Raw genomic sequence first — 22,209 nt, 5'->3', positions numbered from 1 at the left:
GCCTTAATTGACACTGTTTGTGACCTCTAACTGATGTTGTAAGCAGAATTTAAGCACACACACTGTATTCCATTATTTATGCAAACAAATGTCAATATACCCAGGTAGGCTCTGCTAATACACGAATAGACTCAAACTGTGCATTTCCTCCCCCACCCCAACCCCCCTCATATTGCCAAGTGGAGTCAAAGTCAATACATTCTATTTTTAGCTTTTATAACACCAGACAGGTGAATGCTGGCTATACCACCTCTGGGGAAGTGGAACTGAGTCCAATCCTGTCAATTAATGTCCATACACGTAGCTTCTAGCAAGGGTCACTGGAAACTATGCAGGAACATGAGCTCTGGGATGTTTTTTCCTTATTTCATGATGTTCAGGCCAATTGTAACATTCCAATTGCCTCTCTGGTTTATTGGTTAATTCAGCCAAGATCAGGGATCACATCTTCACTCTTCACTCTTCCTGTTCTGAGGTACCGTAGCGAGTACCACTTACCCAATATTCTCAAATCAAAGCTGCTTTTATTTTATGCTCCCATTTTTGGTTTTTATTATATTAAGGCTGTTATCGATGTTATTTTCAAACTGGTAACAAGTTTGCAGCAATTAGGATGGTGAGATTATTAAGAGGATGCTGTCAATGGGGTCTAATATACAGTGGTTAGTAATAATAGTATTCCTTGCATTTGATATAGCGCTTTATCGTGTCTTTAAGATATCTCAAACTGTTTTACAGAATACACTGTAAAGTGAATTGACTGTATATTTTGTGGGCAAAATGCAGCAGCCAATTGCACACAGTGGTGTCCCACAAACAGTCATGGACTGAGTGCCCAAATTATTTTTCTTTATTTTCAAGGAATTATTACCCCCGGAAAAACGATCCGCTTATCAACTAACAACCAGGTTCCTTCTTACTGCTAAGTAAACAGAGGCATGTGGAGTAAAGAAACTTGCCCAACATTTCGCCCTGCTGGGAATCAAACCCAGGTCCTCTCACTTGCAAGGCGAGTGTTCTAACTACTGAGCTACAGGTCTCAACAGTAATGGGAGTAGTGGGAGCAACAATTCCTGCCAGTAACAGGAAGTACTTACATACAGCAAAAACTAGTTTATGAAGCAGCGAACCAATATATACTATTTAAATAGTGTAGTGTTACTTATCTTTTAACGATGGCACTGTCCTCAAGATAATTTATTGCTAATCTTGCAGTTAATAACCCCTTGGTCTGTTTATAATCCCTATAATTATTGCTATCTGTTGATTAATTTCACAAGAGCATAACCATAATACCGCACAAATAATGATGGCTACAAGCTAACTTAGAAAGAATGAAATTAAGGAGAAAAATTGAACAATAATAGTTGAAAAGTAGCTTGCATTTCAATATCATGAAAAAATAAGAGACACATTGATGAAATAGGAGACTACTTAATGAAGGCAATACTGCAAAGGTACATGAGAACAACTTCAAGGCACAGAAGGTAGTCTAGTGATTGAGGTGGAGCAGAAAACACCATCACAATAGGGGACTGAGGAAAGATAAAAGACTGATGGTAAGAGAGACAATATGATAACCACTGGTGATCTTGGGAGGGAAGAGTGGGAGTTATTGGACACACAGTTGAAAAGTTATAAACAAGTAGCATGTATTTCCTTCATTCAATGATTGTGGAGGAAAAAGGACAACACAAAGTGGAGTACTGTAAAAGGGGAACTTATTTCTAAAACAAAGTTTCAACTTCTGGGAAAGGAAGTATCCATGGAATAATGTTCTACATCTGAGAGCAGCAAAGGCAGAGGAAATTAGTAAAAGGCTTTGAGGTAAAAAAAAAGGTAATTTGTGGATTCTGCTGGAGCTGTGGTTCCCCTGGGCTGCCCCATTTTGAATGCTGACAAGAGACCAGCAGGTGTCCACTAGGTCGCAAATTGCAGGATGTCTAAGGCCCTGTAATATTTCTCCTGCACTCCAAATTAGCATGTTATTTGTGGCTCCTGGTCCCAGAAATAAATCAGACATAAGCTCAGTTTGATTCGTAATGATTTGTAAGTTCCTTAAAAGAACAAAAGACGAGTGAGGTAAAGGCTCAACAACATACTCATCAATCCTCTACCCTTTCGGTGTAATCCCATTTTTCGTTTTTTTACAGGAAACACCTATTCAAGTTAACTATTGATTTAAATGAAAGGTAAACACCGAGCATTGCAGTTATGATTAATTCACGAAAGTCTGATGTTTGCTTTTTAACATGACGTAAGTTTCGAAGGATAGGTAGTTCACTGTGGCTGATACATCTAGGAGTGTACTTACAGAGAGGGGATAAATATTTTGAGATGCTTTCTGGGGACCTTGCTGACAACAACTTATGTCATTTTGCTTAATCAAAGCATCATAACAGGAAGCCAGAATGGTCCTTCAAGGTAAAGGCATGTCAAGGGTACAATGAATGGTCAGGTGGTCTGCTCTATTCATAACACACTTAACATTCTTTCCCCTTTGCCCCTTGGAGGCCAGGCCAACTTTCTCTCATGATGCTGTGAACAGAGCAAATCAATGTCTCATAAGTAACTGCTTTCAAGTGCCCAACATCACACTGTGAAGGGACTTAATGCACTTCATTTTTTTTAACAAAATACCTAAGTGTATTTCCATCAACAATTTGGCTTGCAAACTAACATAGAACATTTCATTGCTTCTCTCCCAATGTAAGCAGCATAACATAAATAGGAAAACAGTGCTCCCAACATAGGTTCATACAAATTTACTGCAAAATATTGGCAGGGGTGATGTTACATAGCCAAATGAGATAAATCAGAAATAACGCTATTTATTATCTTACGATTTTAATTTAGTGTTTTTGGTGACCAATATTTTGATTCTACCATCAATATGCTATATATCTTTCATTATTTTTAATTTATAAGTGAAGTGCCATGTCTTTTATTTTGAAATAGGACAAAATAAGGAGGCTGCAGCTGTCCCCACCTTTTCTATTTCAGGCCCTAATGTATTTCATTCCATGTATGGAAGATCATATCGATGCAATGAATGTCTGCTTCTTTAACTACAATTTGTATCACCTGATTCCCGTGGGAAAGACTGCAAATGATGCTTTCCGACCATTACCTCCTGTCAGATGGTTGCCTAGGTTGTAAGATTACATACTATGGTTAAGGTTGTTCACTTCCAATGGTTGACATTGGTTACTTAGATCATGATTAGCTGAAATCCCACTATATAAATGTAAATTGTATCTCATGGTAGACATAGACCCCAAAGCATATCACTCAGTTGGTATTCACACTGAGCATGACCACAGGCCATGGCTGGAGGGTGGGAGAAATGAAAAAATTGGCAATGTTGCTCTTCAGACATTGGAGCTAAACCAAATTGCTGGGTTAAAGTTAATGGAATATTGCTCCACAGCTGGACACACTATATCTGACCTCTTGCTTGAGTAAGCACGGAAACATTTTGTATTTCTCAGCACTTAGTGCTTACACGAAAGAAAAAAATGCTAGCTATTTCACTAAACCACACTTACAAACTCTAATGCTGAGAGACTGTTGGGGAGGGTATAAGGGAGAAAAATCAACACTACCAATGATCTTCTAATTGACACTGACATAATTATCTGCCTTGCTGATTGCTGAAAAGGTACATAGAAGGAAGATATTTGGTGTGTGTATGTGTATGGGAGGTTCCTGTCCTATCTGGAGAGCACAGAGTCATCCTGGAGATAGGTTCCACAGGCACCGGCCATCTATTAGTGCCTCACCCGGATGACTAGTCTTGGGTGACCAAGAAAATCACAAGGTCGGTTTGGATGAAGAAGGCCCTTCAGCCCATCCAATCTCATTCGTCCAGAACACCCTTCTGACACCCTTCACAAAACCCACCCTACTGTACCCCCACCACAACATCAAGCTGGTTTTTAAATGGTAATTAACTATCTAGGCCTCAACCAACCTGAATGAAGGCAAGCTTGGTGTTCCTCCACAAGGATATTAGAGCCAAGCCCAATCTCCTCACCATTCAACAACAACAAGATTACATTTGTATAGTGCCTTTCACATCGGCAGAATATCCCAAGGCGCTGGACAGAGTACAGCATTTCATTTCATTCACGTACAAAATACACTGTCAGTCACCTGACAATATATTGTCTGAAGCTCTTTCAGATAGCATCCTGACATGAAGGGTGCTATACCAAATGTGAGGATTATTTATTTATATTAATATATAATAATAATTCTTGCATTTTGATATAGCGTTTCTAGACATCACAAAGCGCTTCACAGAACATATTGTAAATTGAATTGACTGTATATTTTGTGGACGAAATGCGGCAACCAATTACGCACAGCAGTGCCTCACAAACAGCCGTGGACTGAGTGACCAAATTATTATTTTTTTTCCTGAGGGATTAATATCAGGCTTGTAGAGTAAGGAAACTTGCCCAAGGTTTCGCCCTGCCAGGAATCTAACCCAGGTCTCTCGCTTGCGAGGCGAGTGCTCTAACCACTGAGCTACAAGATTCCTGAGTTACCCAATGTCCACACAAGTACACATTTCAGAAAGTGCCAAAGGCTGGCATTCAGTTGTAGGATTTTTGGCTGACTTTTACTTGCCATACAGCAAGCTTGCTGGGTTCAGCTGCAGTGCCCTCGATGAGTTCAACTACTTAATAATAATAATCCTTGCATTTGATATAGTGCCTTATCACGTCTTTGAGACATTTCAAAGTACTTAGCACTAAATAGGGATCAAAGTTGGAACCTTTTTAGGTCTTTAGGGCTCAGTTTCAATTAGGAAGCGACTTTATTAACTGAGCCATCGGAGGAGCTCTCTAAACAATACATTTTATAAAGTTTTAAGGAAACATACATTTCAAACTCCAAAATAAAATTATGAATTGACCTCAGTAACCTTGGGCTCGGGAGGTCAGGAGGAATTAAAAAAAAATCAGACTTCACAACCACCACAAAGATTTCTGTTCCTGATCATTCTGCAAATAAAAAAAAATCCTCAATAAAATTTGGATGTAGTGTCAATGCCTCTAGAAACAGATCCCTCCCATCACCACCAGGCTTAAAAAAGCTTCAATATAAAATGTCCCTACATATCTCCTTGGTTTCCAGATTCTGGGCAACAATAATTTGGACCTCGCCATGAAGCCCTCTCCCCCCTTAGTTAAACAATATGTTGACATCGAGTGATAAAAACACACATGAAGAAGTCGACATTTGGCCAAGTTACTGGAGGATAGTCAATGCCCAGGAATTTTTTGTGCTTTCCAGAATTCATGATGGTTTTCAGCTTCACCATAACCCCAAATTCACAGTGTCAGATGCAATTTCTTTTAAGATATGTTCTGTTGATGGGAATGCCCGTTTAATGGAGAAAAGTCAATGTATTATGAAAGGAGAAAAAGAGAGAGAAAAACTATTAGAAGTGCAACAATGCTTTTTGATGTCATGACCACTTAAGTCACACAGTGCCACAGTGCAGGCAATTTCATCCTGTGACACTATGCTGAAGTGGCAATCTAAACTGCTTCAGAGAATCACACATATAACATGTATTTATTATTTATATTAAGCTGTTCCAACTTTACAGCTGCGATCACGCGCCTTTAAATGCCATACAAGTCGGGCACTGGGCACGTTCGAGGGAGGAGACCCCACCGAAAGAAGCTGCTGGGACGTCCTCCTGACGTGAAAGGCGCTTTATAAATGGAATCTTGTTGTTGTTGTTGTTGTTGCTGAACGATTTGCTGCAGGAAACCTCGCGTAAGTCGTATCAGTTGGGACCCTACATTTAACACGACCTGTGCAGAGTATGAGTTATGTCAAACTTGCAACGGAACACACACACTCTTGAACGGGACTTGGGCAGATAGATGTACAGCTCAGGCGATTGGAACGATGTACACAGGTACTGTTACAACAAGAAGTCCATCAGCTCTGATCCCAAGTGATCCGTGCCCGGGGGGGGGGGGGGGGGGCTGCCAACTCGGGCAGGACCACCCGAGGGGATGGGGTGGGTTTTGCAAAGGAATTTTCTTTAGCATTTGTACGATTTAGGGCGATAGTCCCCATCCTCTGCAGAATTGTTGCGCTTAAGCCTTGTCCTCTGGGGAGGTCGCAGAGTGGCAGTAAAGCAAGAATATGCATATTTATACACTGTAAGTAAACTAATTCTCTCTCTCTCTCTCTCTCTGTGTGTGTGTGTGTGTGTGTGTGAGAGAGAGAGAGAGAGAGTGAGTGTGTGTGGGTGTCTGAGCCTAAGCGCCATCCCCAATCCCCAGCAAACGCCGGGGAGGGAGCGCAGCGCGAGGCCTGTCCACAGCTCCTCGCAACCCAACCACTCTCGGGTGCACGAACCCCACCCCAGAGAGAGAGAGAGAGAGAGAGAGAGAGAAAAACACACCACACACCCTCAGATGTGTACCGACCGAGTCGACTTCTATTTATTCTTTTTTTTATATAAAAAAAACACTCCCCCAGAAAAGATGGTGAAACTTCCCGTCACTCGGGGCTGCGTTCGCAGTTAAGAGACGACGCGCATTTTTTTTTTGTTGTCCCCCACACCCCTCAGCGTTAAGTGCGCACCTTCCTGCCCTCTCCCCTCACTCCCTCTCTCCCTCACTCCCTCCCACCACTGAGTCGCTTTGGCTTCTTGTTTTCCAAGTGGGGCTTTGACCTGGAGCGAGAGCCCTGTGTCCTTACCTGGCGCCTGCGGTGCAAAAACAAGGTCAAAAGGAGGCAAAACAACCGATAGTTGGGGGCAGGCGCTCGGCAGCGCTCCGGCTCACCAGGACTTGGCGGCTGTGGCCAACTGCTCAGACACCACAGCCACACAGCCACAGCCTCGGGCACTGTGGGAAATTCCTCTCCTTCCCCCAACACCAAATATGATCATTGCACAGAGCGAGAGAGAGAGAGAGAGAGGAGAGAGGAGAGAGAGAGGGATGAAGAGGGAGAGGGAGAGGGAGAAAAAGAGAGAGAGAAGAGGGAGAGGGAGGAAGAGGGAGAGAGAAGAGGGAGGGAGAAAGAGAGAGAGAAGATGGAGAGGGAGAAAGAGAGAGAAAAGAAGGAGAAAGAGAGAGAAGAGGGAGAAAGAGAGAGAGAAGATGGAGAGGGAGAAAGAGAGAGAGAAGAGGGAGAGAGAGAGAGAGAAGAGGGAGAAAGAGAAGAGGGAGAGAGAGAGAGAGAGAGAGAGATTCGCTGCCTTGCCCCTGTGCGTTTTTGCCAAAGTGTTTTGTGAAGCAAAAGGCTGCAGTGTGAGTGACTCTCTTTGCTCATCCCTCTAACTGCTCGATTTGCCTTGTGGCAAATTCAGAGGTTATACGATTCACTTCCCTCTCCCCCCCCACCACCATCCCCACCACCCACCCTCAGTGCAGCCCCAGAAATCCAGCTCAGCTGTGGCTGAAGGAAAAAGCATCCAGTGGATTTATTTTTTCTAAAAAAAAGAGGAAACTTAGATGCATACGTGAGAAAAAAAAGGGAATAGAGGGGATTAGGTTGGGTGGGAGTATAAATATTCCCCATGTGGAATATAAAGACGGGCAAAGATAAGATGGGCCAAATGGAGCGTTTCCCGTGCCTTCTCGGTCCATGTAATTCTATTGTAGAGTTCAAATTCATCATTCCCTCATTCACCAAGACTTGATTATTCCAACATCCCGCTCAACAGATACCCCCAGTTCCTCCCTACACGACCTGGACACCATCCAAAACTCTGCAACCCTTGTCCTCTCCAAACCAGGCTCTGTTAGCCCATCACCCCCATCATCACTGGGCTCCACTGGTTCCATGTTTCCCAGTGGATCAAGTTCCTCACATTCAAATCTTTCCACTGCCTCATCCCACCTGAATGACCCCCTGAAACTAGCAACCCAGACGCCAAACACCAGACTACTTCATATTTTCTATTTGACCGACCCCACCATCATCAGGAGGGCTTTCAGCCATTCTGTCTCCACTCTCTGTAACTCCATTTCAGAGTCCCTCTTTTTTGCCCCCTCCTTAAAACCTAGTTTAAGAGGTTTTGACTGCTCTTTCGGTCATCTTTTTCTCTGTACCCTACTCAGGCTTGAGTGACAGCCAGCTGTGTGAAGTGCTTTGAGTCACCATCCGGACATGGATGGTACTATGTGAATGTAAATTGCTTTGTATCATGCAATCTATCATCTCTGTTAATAATAATAATTTTTTTCAAATAACTGCACCTGAACATGTGGTCTTACAAAGTCAAAGAAGTGAATTAAGCAGATTTCTTCTCTTCCCCCACTCTTGTTTAAAGAAATGTTTTGGGCGGAGGGGTGGGGGAGCTATTTCAAGTGCAGTTTGTTACTTTCAAATATAGTATGCTCTGAGATTTAAATTTTTGGATGAAAGGTTCCATTTGCATGCTGGAAAAAATACAGTACAAATATAGTCAGTAGATGATATATTAGCTCTTGTGCAAAGGATTACAAATAGCTACAAAAGAATTTAGCAAGAGGAGAAGCTGATTTGGTGTATCAAACCCGCTTGATCACAGACCGTTCTTTGGTCCTATGCACTACTAAATCTCCTATTCCCATTTCCCATTTCCCTATCATCTTGCCATATCCTTCTAACAAATGGTTGGCAAAATTTTGCTGTGCGTTTTGTTACCCTTCACTCCGCACTTCACATCACCCATTCCATTTCAGTCAAACAGCCTGCCGATGCTCGCTCTGTCGGCTCACATGCAAAGATTGGCTATGAGGTACTGGAGAAGGGCTGTGGGGACCTCTGCCCCAGTAAGAGTCAGTGACTTCAGGACAGAAGAAAGAAAATTTGAGGGAAGGCAGGCAAAAATACACTTAGAAAAAAAAATTCTATATACGTTTTCTAACTCTCCCTTCTCCACCAACACCCAGATTCAACACTCACATGTTAACACATGGTGAATGCCTTTTCTCAGACAACAAAAAAAACTTTAAAGTATAAAACTTGGACAATGTTTTGTTTTCTTTGACCCGTAAAATACATATTAAAATAATTCCCCTGTGCACACAAATCTTTCTTTGCCTTGGCTCTTACAATGCACACTGTACACTGAAATGTAAGAACACATTGTAATACAGCAAACCCATTGAACTGCAGCAAAGAAATAAGAACTGGCTTCTACAGTTCTCTGTCTATAAAGGACATTAATTAGGTCACATGAACAGTATCAAATAGTACATATTGCTTTCTCTGCCTTATGACAGCTGCTGCTTAGGAACTAATAGGAGACTTGTCATCTGTTAAGACACTTTAGACCAGTGTAAGCACATGCTTACCACTGAACAGCATGAATGGTATTTTGCACATTCACTCACTGTCAACAATAAGTTAAATGAAATGTATAGAATTAGTCATTCTAACAAAGGTAAATTATCAGTCAACCTGTGTTGCTGAGTGTTGCTTTTGGGTAACATGTGGAAAATTGCATTCCAAGCAGGAATTCCATGAGATGAATAGGCACATGTTGGCCCAACATTTCAGTTGGAAAAAATAATTTCCTCTTGAAATAAATGAGCCTTTTCCTTAAGGCAATCATACTGTGTACAGAACCACGGGACCAGTCCCTTCAGTACCTTTGCCAAAGTGTTTATACTTTGTATGTGGGCCTAAACAGTGAGTGTTGTGCATGCTTTTCGAATGTGAAGAGAATCATAGTCAAACCCAACTCTGTTCTCATTCTATAATGACACATTCATTTTCCATGAATGCATTTGTATAGCGCTCTTTATGCGGGGTAGCATCTCAGAGCACTTAACAGCGGTGGAGCTTGAACCAAGCTGCGGAGACCGCTGCAAACTGGACCTCTAGTTATTTTGGACTCTCCCTGGGCTGGTGTAATGAGGCCTAATGTTGCTCATGAGCGCAGTTCTGGTTGAGATCAACTAACCCATCAATGACTAGAGATTGAACTTGGAACCTTCAGGTACCTTTGACTCATTTGGTACATTTACCCATTTCAGCCTTCAGATGAGGCCTAGTAATTTATATAAAAGAGATAAAATAGGATTCCCCCAGCAATATTCCAGCATCATGTGTGTGTTGAAAGACCTAGGATAAGATAAAGTAACCTAAAAGTAAACAAAGTGCTCTACATTACCATGGAAGCTGCAGAATCTAAAAAATGCCTGGCTGACCTTCCATGGGTGACAGTAAATGGGTATTTACAGTGTTTTTAAAGAGTAAATAGGCTTTAAAAGAAACCAAGATGTGTCACATGTTCCTCACCTCAGGCTTACAGTCTGGCAGGGTTAACTTATTCCCTTACAATATAACATTGTATCATCAACTGTATAGAAATATTAGCCTCATAAAAATATATGAAATAGTAAAACAGGGGGAGAGGAGTTGTGATTGGACCAGTTGGTTCAGGTGGTAATACTGTGGCCTCTGGGTCAGAAGGTTATGAATTCAGGTCCTTTGATTGGACTTTGAGCTCATGCTCTAGTCTAGTCTAGTTGCTGGTCCAAACCAGCACTCCAGTTTGGTTCACAAGCCTTCATAAGTCAATTTATTTACAGCATTTGCTCTGCCATTGAAGTCTGGGCTGCTAACAACTGAATCGCTGTAACCTAAAGACAACATTTCACAGCTTCCAGTTCAGAACCAGGAAACCACATCAATCACAACGGAAGCTACAAAAAAAAGGAACATTTTCTACTGAATCCAAGACTGGTGACCGGTAATACAGTGAAACCAGATGTAAAAGGTATGCATCTGAAATTAACACCTCATCACTCAGGAATGTTAATGCACAATGGGAGACTCTAAAATGGCAATATTGAACCGAATACTTTCTAAAAACCCAATCAAAAATTAGGGAAAACTCAAACCTGACTCAACCCTTCCTGGAAAATTTTCCATACGTCACTGAAGATAGGATTAGATGGAAGAACTAAAGGCATTCTATATAAAATAAATATATTTGTTATACCCTTAGACTTTAAGTGTTACAGATGGCTGGATGAAGAACCATCATATTTCACTGTTCCCACTAATACTGTCAGCTGGCTGTGAGCTTACAGTGAGCAATAGGCTGTGCTTCTCACAGAAGTCACAAAGCACAAACGTTCCTATTTGTTAAAGAAATATATCGCAGTGTAAAGATCAAAGTTGGTTATTTTCCTAACTGGCTGAGGTATAGATGGGAAAAGGTTAGAAATAGAAAGAAAGCCCTCAGTTAGACGGGAACAATAGGAGATCTTGTTGAATTATGGAATAGCAAATAATTAATAGTTCTTGTATTTGATTATAGCAACGTAATACATCAATTTTTCTGGGGGGTGGTGGGGGGGGGGGGTCAGCCGGGTGTCTGACAACACATGAAAACCCATCATTATGCTTAAGAGGATCCAAACCAAACTGAGAATACTATGCACCTCCACATGGAAGTTCTAGAGGTAGATTGTTGGAATGGAATGCACACTCTTCCCTCGAGGGATGCATCCTGCTTACCTAGTTTCAGAAAATATTAGGTGCAGGTTGGCTTGGGGACTCCAATGTGTGCGTCAGGGCACTACTGGAGTCCAACCAGCTAAAACCGCAAACTTGCCATTGATATCGCTGTGCGGCAAGCCTTCCTCCTGCTTGTCCAGCCAGGACAACCCTACTGGTTAGAGCTTTGGCTTGTAGGAACACAACAAAATGTTTCACAGTGTCCCACATAATGAGTTTATTTGATAAAAGTGGCAGCTAATCTTTTATTTGAGAAACTTGGCGGATAAACTCACCACTAAAGATCTTTAACAGTGGAGCTCTGTAGACTTTTATTAGGAAAATCTTCAATGGCATGCCAGCCTATGGAAATGTATTTGCCTTCAGGAGCGGAGGGAAAGAAAGAGAAAATTGGAGGCAATTTTTTTTTCCATTTCTCAAAATGTTAAACTTTTATTTTCAAATCCTTGCAAGAGCGTATTTGTAATTTGAACAATAATAAGAGTTGCATTATATGAATCAAGGTATGCTCTTCAGTCCTGGATGTATAAATAATTGAAATAATCTCACTTCTTGGATAAGGAATGTCCTGACAGTAATTTCTTTGTGACTGTAGACCACATTGTTCCCTATTGAGTAGAAAAGACTCTTATGTAAATGGAGCCCAGCACATAAGTGTATTGAGCTTCACTTGTCAAAGGGTTTTATAGTGAGAATGAGTATACACAACTCAGTCACACCTAAATCAAATGATTTGGCAAATTCTGACAAATACTGACCGAATGAATCACTCCTTCACAAGAAGGATGACTAATCTTAAACACAAGATGACTAATGATGTCCACCTTCTCTATTATATGTACCATAATTTTGATTTAAAATAGTAACAAGTGGGGACAATAATTCTGGAGGTAAGCAACTGGGCAACATTGTTTACCAGGTTTGGAGTGTTCAAAACATTAAGACTTTGTTTGTCATCAAAGTTTACGGTGTTATTATTTTCCGGAAAGGAAACACTTCTGGTGAATAACAGGGCTAATATATAGGTTATTGGCATATAAGTGGTATAATGATTCTTATTGCTATTGCATAGGGATATTAAACATCAGTATGTGGACAGCTATTAATAGTCCAAATGACCTGATGACCAAGCACACATTTATGCGTGGAAATAACCCAGTCAGTATTCAGTCTCTCATGAAGATGTCAGATGGTGATGGAGGTAGGAATCACTGCTGAATAGAAAAGCAGGATAACAATAATGATCTCGGCAACAATTGGAAGCCATAAAAGGGATGGAATCAGGAATAATAAATATATTATTTTCAGAATAAGAGAGATGTGTAAACAGTAGAAACAAAATACCAGATTTAAGGGTAATGATTTTGCATACATTTCCCCCACACAAGGTAATAAATGTGAATGGTTCAGGTTATTTCCAAAAATAGGAAACTACTGACCCAATACAATGGGTGTGTAGAAGTGTCCAGTATAAGAAGATAAGTTCTGAAGAGTCAGTACAAACGGTTTAACAATGTTGACAGCAGCATTCACTGGATTATGACTCTTGTCTAGGTTGAGGATTCCTATGAATAAGTACAAAACTTATGTTCAGCATCTGTGTCCCCTCCATCCACACCTTTAAATCCCACCATAAGACCTTTCTTTTTGACTGCATTTTTGGTCACTTTTTCCCACCCCAATCACATTTCCCTCCACCACACCCCCCACCATCCTTCCTGAGTTTCCCAACCTCCAGCTTGGATTTCCAGGAAGCTTTTTAAAGTGCTTTGAGGCGTCCTCCTGACATGAACAATGCTATATAAATGTAAAATTATTGTTGTATCATTCATACGGTTTGAGAAAGTTTTCTGAAAATTTAATGAAAAATTCTTTTTATAAGTAATGGCCGTCTAAAACGTGGCTGTCAGTTAACCATTACCATGCTGAATAAACAGGAATTTCAAAAGGCTAGCAGAACTAATATTGATTTGTGACTAAGATTCAGCTTCAGGCAGTTTAAAGCTATACCAGATGGGCTAATATATGACCACTATAATGTTATTATTCAGATATGTCAGTTAGAAAGATTGGTGTATCTTTTAAAATACATCCTGTGTTTGAAAGTTCCAACAGAAAACTTGAAGTAAACTTTACAACACCCTTTTGTTATCTTTCCTAGGCTGTATTTATATGAATGATTAAAGTAAAACATGTTTAGGTTCACAACACAAAATATGTTATGGTTATCAACAAAGTTCACAACACAAAATATGTTGTTATCAATTAAGGTCTCTGTGATTTATTTTTGCATTCACTTGAAAATATATTGTTCTTTCCCATTTATTTTTTAGTTATGAAATGCAGTACTTACAATGCAAAAAAAAGGAGAGAAAACTAGCTGAGGTGCCTCTTTGCCAACAAAAAAGAAGCTGACCGGCAAGCAAGATTTTCCTGTGAATTGGAGGGAGGTTAGGTTTGCACAAGATCATCAAAAAATAAATTCCCATTGCAACAAAAGGTGCAGTCAAACATTGGTTCAGTTTCTCTATTGGACTACATCCCAGAACTGGCTGTAAATGAAAGCAGCAAACCTAATAAAGAGCAACTGAAATCTTAAACTACACAGAATTGATTTTGAAAATAAATGAGCAACTTAGGCATTTCTATCCAAACAAAGGATCCTAATGAAAGATCATATAATTCCCTCTGCATACACACGTTTACACATGATTAACCCAACCTACAAAGTAGACCCCAGTGTTATTCATATTGGTTACCAAGACTGTATTTCAAAATGATCAAAAGACAACATTACTTAATATATTTAGTTAAACGCCTGGAACTCTTTTTGAAAAATTGTGTAACACTTAAAGCATTTAAACCCTTTACAGTAAGTAAAATAACAGCAGATTTATGAAATGTTTTTTCTCAAGTGGGTTGAGTGATAGTAATAGGTATGATTGAACGTGACTATTTTGTGGTTTGGATTGACATGGTTTAGAAATCCAGTACAAAATCTTGCTTAGTCAGTTGTGATGACCTTTGTGAAAAAAAATCAAGTGGTACATCTGCTTGACTAGCAAACACGGATATGTTGCAATTTTCCTCCCACAGCCCTGTAAAGCCTGTTTCTTCAAAGAATGAAGTAAGCAATTAGCAAAAGGCAACACAAAACACTGAATGGATTTTATGAACAGTTTGCAATATCGGTAGTGTATATAATAAACAGAATATGCTTGCATAAACAGAATATGTTTGCATTTAAGAGGAAACTTATTGTATACAATTGTATACAAGGGTGAAGGAACAGAGGGTGAAAGGAGAAGGGATTAGAAGGGATGAAGGCTCATGTGGAGTATAAACACCAGCATGGACTAGTTGGGCTGAATGGCCCATTTCCTTGCTGTAACATTCTGTGTAGAATGTGTCCAGACAGAAGGAAAATATTATAATAAAGGTGAATTTTACAGCACTTGAATGCTCTTTTTTTCTTACTTTTATTGAATGATTCTATCTTTTTATTCAATTTATTTGATGTTACATTTTTGCCATTAGTGTTTTTGTTTTGTAAACAATTTTTGATCCCAATAGATGATGTCTGACCCATAGATCTTTAAACACCAACCTAAAATTGGGGTCCTCACAGATCTTACAGACAAATATGCATTCATTGGAATGAATAAACTACAGAATTACATACAGTCTAAAAATAAGCATATGGCTGTAGTATAATACTGTACTGCTATATTTACATATTGAAGAAAATTAAATGAATTAGTTTATCGTTTTTTACCTCCCTTTCATCTCTCTCTCTCTCTCCCCCCGGATAATGCAATATTGGTTACAATTGAAGCACATGCCATTTCATACAAATTCTCTGTACACTTTGCCAACTCTGTACACAGTTTATAGTCTTCACTCATAATTCGGATCAGGATTAAACACCCTATGTTTGGAAAGATTGAGCAAAAGTAGAAAATGTAGATTCCAATGGGATTATTGGCTTCCAAATTAGTTAAGTGCCTTCAATGCAGGGTGTTCAGAATTCGCTCTCTGTCATCCATGACACTGGTGGATAATTAACAACCAACCAATCTAGGCATCATTGTGGACACTTCTAGCTTTATGTTCATTATATTTGTTTAACTATTTGTATCGAGTTTGTGCTTATTTAAGTTTTTTTTGTAATTTTTACATTATAGGAAAATACTGGATGCTTTTACAGCCATTTGAAAGAAATTTGCCTACAAAATAAAGTCGCTATATTTTACAATAAATCCTATGAAATGCTTTGAGATGTCTTCCCAATGTGAATGGTGCTATAACAAATGTAAGTATTATTATTACATAAATTGGCAGGGTTGAATGAATTGCAATTTAATGCCAAGCTGAAATGGTTTATTTTTCCAGATTCTATTCAGCAATATTGATGTTCATGTTCAAACACTATGTTTGGAGGCTTTTAAGTAAATGAGATTTATGTTAAAGATGCATTGCTGGGTTTTGTTTATGTAACATGCTGTGACCTTATTTAACGAGTGCATGCAAACTTCATTTTTGTGTGTCACTAAAGCTTTCATGTAGAGACAGCAAAATGGAAAAGCACTGAGATTATTACAAATGACCCTTGCACTTAGAGATCATGAACCAGTAGAATTAACCTTTGCAAACAAGTAGCTGTTGAAATTTAGATTCAATTAAAATTTATTGCTGCATAAGCAAACTTTTTACTGGTCATTTTAAATAAAACATTTATTGTTGACATTTTTATTTGTTGACTTACTATCTGTTCATTTGTGTGCATCATTAAAAAAGTCTTTAACCATAAAACTGACTCCTTTAAGAATGTTTATACTCTACTTTTAAGCTTAGTTTTAAACACCAGCTTGCAATATGCGTCTGTGTCACAAATGTCACTGTAAGATGTGAGCAAATGAGAAACAAAATGAAAAGCGGAATTCAAAATAATCATCTCCTTGTGCACTGCACAGTGCCACCTAGTGCGTGTGCAGCTGAGCAAGGTTAGCGTGTTAAATTCATTCATCTCCTGTGATAAGAAATATTGAGTAAGAAAACAGAATAATAGTAACATTACATAACTTCAGAACTATTTATTTATTAGAAGCATCATAGCACTGATCCTTATCGTATTCATAGCATAGAGCAGCAGGAGGGTGGAAAGTGGTGCCTTCCTGCTTATATTATTTTCACAACTGTTTTATTTCAAAAACAGAAATAAATAAAATAAAAATTTGGTCACTCAATCCATGAGTGTGTGCGCAATACATAGTCAATTCACTTTTTGAGGGTTTTGAGATGTCTCAACGATGTGATAAGGCGCTATATCAAATGTAAGGATTATTATTATCATTATTATTATTTTGTCCAAGATGAAGGGGGGTGGGGGGCAGGGATGGAGTAGAAACGTATTTGCAGTTGCCACATTGCACTCATTTTTTTTCCACCAAGTCCCCTGGCCCACACTGCCATCACAAGACAGCGAGTATTTAGTGCCTTCAATATTGTTTTGTGAATCTGGCTGCTAACAATACCATAATGTTAGATAAATACTCTTAAAAGTTTATTTATTTACATCAACTTCTCTTGCTCAAAATGTTGTGGGAGAATGACAGCAACAGATCTGGATGTTTATGGATCCAGTGCTGCTATATTTCACATGTTTAAGTATGTATGGTAATTGTCTTCAGTAAAGCATCTTTCCTTTATAATCAGTAAACACACCATAAAATCGCCAGGTTGCATAGTGAGGCAAAGTTGTACTTTCTTAAGAGAGAGACAGAGGGAGATATCCATTTGGTTTGTTTAGAGACTTCACTAGCACAGCTTTTAAATTCATCCCTTATAACAATTTGCATTTATTTGCCTTTCATGTAAAAGTAAATGTCTCAAAGCGCTTTACAAAATACATTACATTAAAATGAAGTGAATGTTATGAAGGCAATCTGGGCCAGCAATATCCCAGAAGTAACAATGAGAGTTGCCAAATAATTTGAATTTGGGGGTAAATTTGGATTTGGAGGGGAATTAAAAACCGGAATAACTGGCAGAAAAACTTCACAATTTTTCCACAATAATGGAGGAAGATCCTTTTACATCCACCTGAATTACAAGCCAATAATTTACTAAAATCGACAACAATCAAAAACAAAGTAAAATGCAAAATGGGCCAAAGCATCATTATGGCACTTACATTTGAAATGGGTTTAAATTCCTGTGGAATTTGGTTTGAAAAAAAAGTGCATCTGCGTATGCATTTTCATTAAAACCTAATGCAATGCAACAATATTGCATTATTTTTTCTTTATTAGACAGTGATGTCCATACATCAGAAAGTCAACGTATTCATTTTAAGTTCACCGTTTGGTTTGTACAAATGCTAACATCCACACTTACAATCATGATAGTGCTTAACTAAGGGATCAATGAGCCACTGGTATCCTTGGAGCTGCCTTTGATGTTAACAATGCAAATATGATTTTTTCTGCTATTACTGTTTATCATATGCAGAGAAATCTCAGGTTCAGGTTATGCTGATTTACACAACATAATCATTTGGCACAGAGGTCAACATAAGTAATTTCCCAAGGTGAATGACTGTTTATTTAATTGCAAATAAAATCAGAATTTGTTTTGCAATAAATGCCCCAAATGGGAATGAAGTATACTCTGGAACTCCCTTCCTCACTCCCTTCTCCTCGCTCCCTCTCTTCCTATTTTCAGGTCTCTGCTGAAGACCTTTCTTTTCGACCGCGCCTTTGGTCACCTTCCTCCCCATCCCCCTGGCTCGGCGCCGGGATCCGTTACTGAGACACCGTTTGGCGTGGAGGGCGCGATATAAATCCAAGTTGTTGTTGTTGCACTAAAATATACTTCCACTTTTTTGCATGCAAGAAATTATTGAATTCCTACATTCCTTGTGAAATATAAGCAATATGAAGTAATTTCATATTTAGAACCAATTACAGGTCTTGTGTTACCTGATGTGAACAGAATCAATAGTTCTGGTGGCATTATAAGAATTTCACTCATAATCAAAGGCTGCAACAGACCAGCAATGCATTTTGAGACACCATTCCCCACCATTGAGGGCTGTGCTGCAATGATTGTGGATGAAAAAATAGGAACACATTTCACCAACTTTATTGAACGTTCTTGGAAGCAGTGTGGCAAGTGCTGCCAATTGTCAGTAAAATCAAGCTGTTTTGTAGCTGGTCAATGAAATCAATAAAACAGTAAAATGTATTGGCTGATCTCGCTCAATTCTCCTTTGCTCTTCGAATCTCACACTGGGATTTAAAATAAAATCCAGCGTAACTGAACTCATGCTCCACATTTCAGCCCTAAAGCCTCAGTCTGTCTTCTCCATCCGATCCCCATAAAATTCACGGTGGCCCAATCTCAGTAAAATACGTGCCCATCTGTTCTCCCCGAACCCCATATAATTTGCTGCAGGCTGCCCTGGTAATGTAAGTAACTGCTAATAGGTGAGAACGAGCAGGATTTTGAGGGTGCGGTGGTGTTTGAAATTCGCGTTTGAATGAATGAATGAATGAATGAATGATCAAATGCAAGAAAAACAATCGCATAAAATACCAGGCAGAAATATCAGATAGGAAATCAACCAAAATGAGATGTAACACACAAAAGAAATACTGCACTAAAACAGCGAAAAGAAACTAAGAAATCCAAGAACAAACACATAATGTTCCAGAATATTTTAAGAACGTGATCAGTTCCTGAAGATTTGTGCTGAAATTGCTGTTTTCAACTGGACAGCGGTGTAAATGGCCTCATCATCCCTGGAGGGGGAATGGTGGGAAGCGAAGAGAAAAATTAACCAGTTTCCCAACCCATCACAATTCGGCGACCCATGCTTACAGACTGCATGTATGGTTAAGGTCAAGCTTGATTGCCAAGTTTCTTCTCGTCTCCCCCCCCCCCCCACCATAGCCTGCCTGCAAATGAATTTTAAAAAGTCCATTGGGATTAGTTCTAGGAGGGCTTCTAGGCATCCATCCAACCAACACCAGTATCCGGAAAACAGGATGGAAGATTATTTGTTTTCAAGGGGCGGGTGGTGGGGGGTGGATAGAGATAATAGCAGAGAAAGAAATCAGTCGTTTCTCTTCCCTCTTCCGGTAGGGAAATATACTGCCTGCAACCCCCCACACTGCATTGGAGCATCAGCCTAGACTGAGTAACTCCAAAGTCCTGATATAGAGCTTGAACATACAATCTTCTGACTCAGACAAGAATGCTACCAACTGAGCCAGACTGACACCTAATATCCCATCACTATACTCTGTGCAGTGCAAGGCATTGGTGCACAACACTGCTCATCATCACGGCCTCAACAAAATGTTGCCAATATTAAAGGAGCTTGTAAATTAAGTACAATAATTTAAGATTGAAAGAGATTATCAAAACGTCTCCATGCAGCACATACAAGTTCTATAAATTATCTGGTCTATTAACATTTATTCAGATTCCCTGAAGTATGAGGAACAAACAAGTTTGTAAGGTTGAGAACACTGCACATGGTAAAATGATGGCAGACTTGGTTGGGTGCCATCTCCACTTTTGTTAGCAATATTGCAGGGACACAACAAGGGCCTAACTTTGTGAATATCTGTCAACAGGAATTTCTTGCTTGCAAAAAGGAAATTCCTGGAGACACTGGGGCTTTCACTCAGAATGCTGCTTTTAAAGCAATATACATACTTTTCAGCAAATTATTTTCTACACATTTCAAATGTTTACAATTAAGAAAATGCAGAGAATTACTGTATTTTATTCACAGTACTCTACACAAAGAAAAAAAACTTTATATTTTGATGCAGAAATATTATAGTGGTCTTATTTCTATATTTATGCCAGACTGAATTAGAAATAGATGCTCAAAGAGTTTGATTAAATAATATCAGTCTCATTGAACAGAGAGCTTTATCGCCCCGTAGGGACATGGCTTGCAATTGCAACAGCCTAGATTCCCTAAGACTGATCATTCGGTTCTATTTTACTGTTTGATACCTTTCATCAACTAATTCTACAAAGCTTCAGAACATCAAATATAAATGGCAAGAAAGGCCTGCACTAGGGCTTAAAGTAAAATAAGATTCTGACTTGTATTGTAAACAAAAATGTTTGACATTTTGAACCATTGGCAGATCATTTAATTTGTTGGCATCTGAGCTAGTTATATTCCACTTAAGGAGCTTGAGAGCTTGGTCTACCTTTTCACTATTCATATGCATTGCAGAAGTTAAAGTGAAATGACTGTATATTTTGTGGGTGAAACGAGGCAGCCAATTGGACACAGCAGGGTTAGACTATGAAGGTGAGATTTGGGCAGGGGCATCAGAAAATGGCTTCCTACTAACGTGCTAGGGTCAGAAACTATCTGCAACTCATAAATGTTACGCTCAGGTATAAAGACTGAACCCAATTTTTAAACATATAATTGCAGTATAGGAAGCTAGCACAGCAGGATGAGCAGTCAAGCATTCTTATCTGTCCAAGTTTAGCGCTACGTGCAAACAGTCCTTAATTCTAGTGGCATATGACACTAAACAAGTTTGTTTGAAGAACAGAAATACAAGCTTGAGCTCAGTGCAGACTCATATCAGCATACTAACCTGAGAGATGAAGGCATTATTTCTAAAGACAATTGATGGCCAAGTTTTAGTAACAGTACTCAGTTATTAAAAGCGTAGCTCTTAAAAAAAGGCAGAATTATAAGAGGGGCGGGAGAGTGTGTGGGTGGGGGGAGAGGAAAGACTACCCACAGCTGTCAGAACAAAGACATTCCACACTTTGTACAGACAGGTAATGGCATAAAAGTGGCAATAGATTGAACACTTTAGATGAAACCTTTTTTGGCTAGGCTTACCACTTCGACATGATGGAACACAGATTGTGAATTGTGACTGATATGGACAGGAGAAAATGCATCAAAAACAGAAAGGGTTGGTTTTACAGGCACAGTAAAGATCACAAGCTTGTGGCTTGCAATGCAAAAAAAAGTGATTCACTTCAGCAGGAAAAATAAGTAACAATCTATAGTCTAGATGGGAGGAACCTAGTAGAGGAGCAGAGATCTGAGAATTTAGATCCACAAATCTCTAAAAGTAACCACAGCCAATTGGGTCATATGCATTACATCTAGAGGGACAGAATATAAAATTGAGGTGATTTTGAATTTATACAAAATCTTGATTGGACCTCTGTATCAATTCTGGTCTCCGCACTATAGGATGGATATAGCAGCAGTGGAAAAAGTACAGCATAAGTTTTCAAGGATATCAAGGCCAGCAGGTTACTGTTCTAGGATAGATAACCTACATATATATTTGGAATTCTCTATCACTAGAGAAATAAACTGTCCACCCATCTATCCAATTTCTAACATATACTATACCTGCTTCCATGGACAACTTCAAACAAAAAGTATCTCAAAACTCACTTATTCTCATTGATCTGTACAATATCAAAAGCTCCCAAGTCCCTGGGAGGTTACTATTATTTTTTTTCATACACATCCCACTGTCAAGATTAGATTTTTAAAACGTGAACTGCACTACCTACCAAATTTGGAATGCTTTTACTTGGATGACACCATTTGTGCCAGAGGCAAGATATGGAATCACTATAATCCTGTTAGCCGGAATGTAAAGAATCTTATTCTCAACATAAACAAGTACTAGCATG

At 39.3% G+C, this 22,209-nt stretch overlaps 1 protein-coding gene across 3 annotated transcripts in view; it reads right to left on the bottom strand.

Annotated features, from left to right (window-relative positions):
- Nucleotides 1-6,865, bottom strand: part of msrb3 (methionine sulfoxide reductase B3) — a 68,044-nt gene extending 61,179 nt beyond the window's left edge. For all 3 annotated transcript variants that reach the window (XM_007904944.2, XM_007904945.2, XM_007904947.2), the window contains exon 1: nt 6,736-6,865. The gene's annotated coding sequence lies outside the window, so the exon portion shown is untranslated. The remainder of the gene's footprint in view (nt 1-6,735) is intronic.
- Nucleotides 6,866-22,209: the final 15,344 nt, after the last annotated feature.

The sequence above is a fragment of the Callorhinchus milii genome, unplaced genomic scaffold, assembly GCF_018977255.1.
Source record: "Callorhinchus milii isolate IMCB2004 unplaced genomic scaffold, IMCB_Cmil_1.0 Scaffold5, whole genome shotgun sequence".
Taxonomy (NCBI): Eukaryota; Metazoa; Chordata; class Chondrichthyes; order Chimaeriformes; family Callorhinchidae; genus Callorhinchus; species Callorhinchus milii.
This window is presented reverse-complemented; position numbering and strand designations above follow the sequence as displayed.